The sequence below is a fragment of the Equus caballus genome, chromosome 14, assembly GCF_041296265.1.
Source record: "Equus caballus isolate H_3958 breed thoroughbred chromosome 14, TB-T2T, whole genome shotgun sequence".
NCBI classification, from domain to species: Eukaryota; Metazoa; Chordata; class Mammalia; order Perissodactyla; family Equidae; genus Equus; species Equus caballus.
In genome coordinates, this window is record NC_091697.1 from 41,497,580 (window position 1) to 41,503,579 (window position 6,000).

A 6,000-nucleotide genomic window follows, 5' to 3' on the forward strand; every position below is an offset into this window, starting at 1 on the left:
TACATTAATACCAGGGTTTTTAAAACATTTGCATTGTGCTTCATCCAGCATTCAGATCTCAGCTTCTAAATATCATTCTCCTTTCCTTTTAGTGCTAATTCCAGGTTGGGTTACAAAAAGTATAAGATGAGCCTGGAACAGCTTGTGCCAGAAAGTAAGAAAGTAGTCTCAAGTACATTAAAGAACAGAGGAGCCAGCTTGAAGGAGCACTCATTGACCAAATTTACAACAACTTGAGCTTTAAAAATAGAAAAATGATGGCCATGGATTAAAACACTTTGGATTAAAAAAAAAACCAAAACAATCTTATGTCCATAGTAGTACCCAAGAGAAAGAAGGGGAAAAAAGATAAAGTTCTTCTTTTTAAAAGACTGCCAGATAACCAATGTGGAAAAAAAGGAGAGGAAAATTACCATTTTTCAACCTCCGTTGTAATAACAATTCAGCTAAAGTTCATCAATGGGCACATGAAACTTTTGGGTCAAAATATATTTGGGGACAGACTGTTCACACAGTCTCAAAGTATCGCCCCACAAATACGTACTTAATATAACCAGAAAAATATTCCTTTATAGCAGGGATACCTAGCAGTCACCAACTTAATCAAGTGATCAAACTCAGTAGCACCAAGAGTTATAATCTGCCTCTTGACATCTTTGAAAAGCCAACATCACAAAAAACAAAACATTTAGCTCTAGGGTACCGTTCTAGATCACAAGACCCAAAGACACATAGCAACCAAATGCAACACATTAACCTTGGTTGAAAACTAACCTTGGTTGGATTGAAAATAATGATGTAAAAACATTCATGGAACAATTGAATAAATTTGAACATAAATAATATTCCTCAACATTACAAAATTATTAATAACTTTCTTAGTTGTGTTAATGGTACTGGGGTTATACTGGAAAATATCATCTTTAGCTGGTGTATGCGAAAGAATTTAGGAGTAGAGGAGAAAATGCATACATCTTTCAAATATTAACAACCTGTGACCCTAGAAGAAGGGCAGTGGGTAGAGAGTGAAGTATTCTTTCAACTTTTCTTCAGGCTTGGAATTTAAGGAGAAAAGGTAAGGAAAACAATTTAAAAAATAAAAACTGTTTCCACAAGGAGGGGAGAGTAGGGGCAAGAGAGAAAGAGAAACTGACCGGGAATCTCTACAGAGTACTGCATTATGCTGCATCTGTCTTATACCTCACAAGGACTCTTAGCTGAAGGGCACATTACGGCCACCTCTACTCCAGAGATGGAGAAACAAGGAAACCAACTCCAGATAACACAGCCTGGAAGGAGCCCAGCCATGTCTCAGAGTAGAGGTTACACTGCTCCTCCACGTCTTCAATATCGAAACTGACATTTACATATGGTCCAGCTCTCCTCTCTAATTTCTCTTTGTGGAAAACATGGGCACAAAAGTCCAGAGTTCGTAGATGAATAGGGGTAGAATAGAAGTCAAGGAAATCACAGCAGAGTCCCATAATATACTCTTCAGATGTGTGTGCTTAGAAAATCCCTAAACAGCAGATACAGAGAGGGGCTTTTGACCCTCAGTAAGATACTGTGCGTTCCAACACCATGATGTAGTAGGGCTTTCATGGTGTGCACAGAGATTCCAAAAGAGTTGGAAAACTTTACCACTTATGACATCCGTCTTCTTCTGTAACTATGAGTCTATTGTAGCTAATTGGGAGAATTTACAATTTGGGATGGATTCTTTGTCTTGCTTGTGAGTGCTATGAAGGACAACACCCTGCTCTATATGTGATAGAAAAGTCCGAGCACTGGGGATGGACTTCGGAAGCCTGGGTGCAAATCATCACACTTTGTGTGACCCTAAACACGTTGCCATCCTTCCCTGGGCTGTAAAAGGAGGATGCTGAAGATGTTAATCTCAGATTCTCTTTAGTGCTAGCATCCTATGCATCTGAACTTCTAAGATGCCCCTTAGTCTTCTGATATTGGCCAACTCAGAATTCATCTTGAGTATTGGTCTGACTCAGTTTATATTTCTCCATTGTATATTTAAATTACACATTAGTGTAACCTCGTATTAGATAGATTTCACTAACACTAATTTTTGAGCTGCAGTTGACTCAGAATCCACTAGATGGCAATCTTGCCCATTTTTCTTCCAAAACCTATAAGGCTTCAACCGCTATTTCCAACATTTTCAGAATATGTACTATGTGTCAAACTCAGAGGGCTCATTTCCTGCCTTCATGAACTTTGCAATGCAATAAGCTCTCTGAGAACTCAGTACCATCCACTTTATTTTTTTCCAAAATCAATTACCAATACTTATACAAATTCCCTCTTTATATTCATGATATGGCACTATCCTTTCAATTACCATTAAACATTTAAGTAAAAATGGTCATTGAGCAAGAAAAAAATTCAGTGGAGAAATCTAAGTGCTTCTAGTGCTTCTTATCCTGTGTGTGCTTCTTGAATTTCCATTCCTAAAGACTTGGTGGTGAACTCTGAAGAGAACCACAAGAGGTCTCCATAGCTGGAGGACATAGAGGTTAACAACATCCAGGGCAGGTGAAACGACATTGAACTTGGGGAGAGAGGTTAGGTTAAAAGCCTCTGGCGCTGGACAGAGCAGCACATGCTAGCCCTGCTGCTGAGTGAGTACAAGACCTTGAGCAACTCTCACCTCTGTGAACCGCAGCCTCTTTCTCTGGAAATGGGGATAATTAGGTCCCTATCTTAGAGGGGGTTTCTGAGAATTAAATAAGACAGCATAAGTAAAGCTCTTAGAACAGTGTCTGGAAAAAAAAAAATAAGTGCTCAATAAATAGTAGCTACTGCTGTTGGTACTGCTACTATTCCCAGGGTTTTTTAAAAAAAAAAAAGTTTAATAATTATAATCATTTTTTGCTGCTAATGCTAGTAATGCTATTAATTAGAATTGGCCTAATAACTGTAAGTAATACTATAGTAATTCTTTGACATCAGCTGTCTCATCTAAGCCTAACAACCCTATGAGATAAATATATGATTATTCACAGCTAAGGATAAACTCAAGCTCAGATAATATTAGTAAGTTGACCTAGTTGTCAGGGAGGGGAAAATCCCCCTTCTCCCCTCCTTGTGTTCTTATGGCTGGAAAATAGACGCAAGAGCAGGTTAACAGGAGAAAAACCAAGTTTAATCACAGGCACACAGGAGAATCATGAAAATGATGCTCAGAAGGGAAGTTTTACACAAAGAAACTATACATTTGTGAGAATTGACAGGACAAAGAAACGTAGGTTTGGGGTATGTCAACAGTGAGGGATTTCAGCAGCTTTGAGGCTGGAGGTAGTAGATGAACAAGGTTCGTCTCTGAGCTTCTCAGCCCCGCGTCCCAGCTCTGGCGATAAGGATGCAGGGAGAGCACCCGTCATTTCCTGCTTTCAGGGGACCAGAGACAGGAGGGTCACAATGCCCTTTTTGCTTCTCAAGTAACTTTAATTCAAAATAACCAATATGCCATTGTGGGATATATTGGGGTGGCCTGCCCTGGGCCCCACCATAGTCACCCAGCTTTAGGAGGCAGAGCCGGAATTCAGTATAAGATCTCTGACCATAGACCCAGGACTTTAACCCATAGATTACAACAAAATGACAGGCTGCAACCCTATCATGCAGGGAAGACATAGTGTGACCTCTGTTTTGCAGTCCTACAGAGATGCAGCGGCTTGCCAAGGTAACACAGAATGTTGACAGTATATGCCTAGTACTAGAAATCAAGTCCCTTGACTCTTAACCTGATGTCTTTCATCTTACACAATCATTGCTTGAAGTGTGCAAACCAATTTGCCTATGGAACCCTTTTGCCAAACAGCATCTTTCATGGTCAGTGTCCTATAGGACACGCTTGTGAAACAATTCTTCACGCTGATACTTTTCTTAAAGCAATACCTAACATGCGTCAATGTAATCGGTCCATAGACCACCACAGAGTTCCGGGTGATGATTGCTGGCACTGCAAAGCCCTGGCTGACATTTACATAAATAGAAATAGGATGGTGATTTCATTATGTCCAGCCTCTTTGAATGCAGCTTAGGAAGAAAGACAGAAAGCAAAGTGAAGAACATCGATGGAAAATAAATCTCGGGAAGGCAAAGCCAGTAAAAATAGTGTGCTGGGATAAGGGTGGAGAATTGGTATTGATTATTTTAAAATTTGTTTCAAAATGTATTGAATCATTAAATCGCGGATGCTAAGACCAGAAATCGGCTCAATTTATTCTTCTCTCACAGAAGACGTTCCTCATAATAAGCCAGAAAGATGCCATAGTCAACATTTTCTTAAAAATGCTGGGAATTGGATTTATCAAGTTATACAAATACCAAAAAATTTTCAAGTATACATCTATAATGAAGACATGCACTTAGCTCTAAACTAAATTTTCTTGCATTGAAATTTAAGTCACTGGTGGAAATGGAAACATTTCACAGTCGGTTTACTCTGCATTTACTTCTGTAGATGTATTCTTCCCAGGAACCCCTCTCAACTTTTCCACTCCTTTCTATCCCTGTGTAATCTTAATACAAACTGTGGCCACATGTCATCTAGTCTTTGCTGTACGTCATACTCAGTAACGAGCCATCAGCAGCAATTACAAGTGATCACAATCTTTCCTGGTGATCCTCAATAACATCATATGGGAACTCCAATTCACAGTCCATAGAAACACTTCTTAAAATCTTCTTCCCCCTCTTTTCACACACCATTCTTCTTATAACCCATACCCACTGCAAAGCCTCTTTTCTGCTCCAGTTCACCCTCAACCTCACTAAAACTCTTGCCAAATCGAAGCTCCCTCATGACTCTCTATTCTTTTGTCCCGGTCCTTGCATTCTCAACATAGCTTCTGCTATCCATGGCGGGGTTTTCCCTCTCCAGTTCACTCTTTACTCTTTTCTGCTTCCCATGCCGTGTCCACATCCTTTCCCAAAACTGATTACTGTGATCTGAGGACAAGCTCAGACACTGGGCCATCAAAGACCAAATTCTCCTGTAGGAGGATAGACTGTTTAATTTAGTTTCTTCTACTCCCACCGTGTTAGGAATAGGGATAGAAACCCCAATGGACTTGGCTTAGCAGCCCTTGTGTCTCTCCAAACCAAAAGAATTAACGTCAGTTTGAAAATGCTTCCTCTTTCCATCTTTCCATCTCCAGATGGAGTAGTTCTCCATCAATCTTTCTCCTATCCTTTCTCATTCTCAGCCCCACTCCTACCTCCAACCTTCTAAGGCATTTTAACCCCATTCCCCCACCAGCCTCCTGATATGATTCCTTTGCTCTGCCTGTTTCACAGGCTTGCTGGTAGTTCCCAAAGGCACAGCTAAGGAACCTTCAAGACCCTGAGAAGAAGAGAGACTGATGACCCATCCTCAAAATGAGAACCAGAGAAAGAAAAAAAGGAGGAAGGAAGGATCTTTGGTAAATAGAGCTAATGCAGCCTTCAACGTGTAGAAACATGGCTTGTACTCTCTTTGTTTCCAGAGTACAGAAAATGTTTTGAACAACAAGAAGATGTTTTCTCAACACTCAACCCTTTTTGCTAAGAAACGTATCCCCTGAGATTTGAAGTAAATGGGCTCAGAAGACAGAGTTGGAGTCTCGATATTTGTTCCATCCTGTCTCGTACAGTTGCCTAGTAACATTTAAGTGAGTATGGCAGCTGTACTCTCAATCCAATCCATCTCTGACCCATCTCCACGGTATTGTAACTCTTCTCCTAGGAGATTCAGACCTTGGGCCAGCAGCAATTCTGATCCAGCTCCTAATTACTGTCTTTGTAAGTGAAGATGATAAAAATCCACACATGGTATAAAGAGAGCAAGTCACACTCAGCTCAGAGAGATAAAGGGTGGATTGAAGCAGTACCACCAAACTATTATTTAAACTGAATTGGTAACTTCATCCAAAGCAACTAGTCTTTGAGGATTTATGTAAAAAAAAAAAAAACTTCATAAAAAAATTGAAATTCGTGACC